The 631-nt window shown below is 34.2% G+C and overlaps 1 protein-coding gene and 1 long non-coding RNA gene across 2 annotated transcripts in view; one reads left to right on the top strand and one right to left on the bottom strand.

Annotated features, from left to right (window-relative positions):
• si:ch211-260e23.9 (tumor protein p53-inducible nuclear protein 2) overlaps positions 1-631 on the top strand; it is a gene marked incomplete at its 5' end in the record, with an annotated part of 5,391 nt that overhangs the window by 1,658 nt on the left and 3,102 nt on the right.
• LOC116686018 (uncharacterized) overlaps positions 1-631 on the bottom strand; it is a 13,948-nt gene that overhangs the window by 11,924 nt on the left and 1,393 nt on the right. The gene's annotated exons all lie outside the window — the stretch shown is intronic.

Raw genomic sequence — 631 nt, 5'->3', positions numbered from 1 at the left:
TATGGAAAGTTCCCCATGCCTATCTCTATTGCAAAGTGAAACTATTGATCATATTGTCTGTAATATTAGCTTTAGATTCCCACTTTGTATTTTATTTGAGATATATATTTAATAAAAATAAGTTTGTTTTGAATTTTAAATGTATAGAAAGGCTCAGTAATAACGTCGTCAAATCCGTGTTTTAGTCTTTTTTCTGTGTTAAATGGGCCTATGATATTGTTCTTCTGTTGACTTCAGATACAGTATTTGGGGACCACTAAGGTCTATATAAAAGAGACTCCAGATACAGTATTAGGGGACCACTAAGGTCTATATAAAGAGACTCAGATACAGTATTAGGGGACCACTAAGGTCTAATAAAGAGACTTCAGATTACAGTATTAGGGGACCACTAAGGTCTATATAAAAGAGACTTCAGATACAGTATTAGGGGACCACTAAGGGATATAAAAGAGACTTCAGTACGTATTAGGGACCACTAAGGTCTATATAAAAGAGACTTCAATACAGTATTGGGGACCAATAAGGTCTATATAAAAGAGACTTCAGATACAGTATTAGGGGACCACTAAGGGTATATAAAAGAGACTATAGTTACAGTATTAGGGGACCACTAAGGTCTATATAAAAG

This window comes from Etheostoma spectabile, unplaced genomic scaffold (assembly GCF_008692095.1).
Source record: "Etheostoma spectabile isolate EspeVRDwgs_2016 unplaced genomic scaffold, UIUC_Espe_1.0 scaffold285, whole genome shotgun sequence".
Taxonomy (NCBI): domain Eukaryota; kingdom Metazoa; phylum Chordata; class Actinopteri; order Perciformes; family Percidae; genus Etheostoma; species Etheostoma spectabile.
The sequence above is the reverse complement of the archived record's forward strand: the minus strand, read 5'-3'. Positions and strand labels throughout refer to the sequence as shown.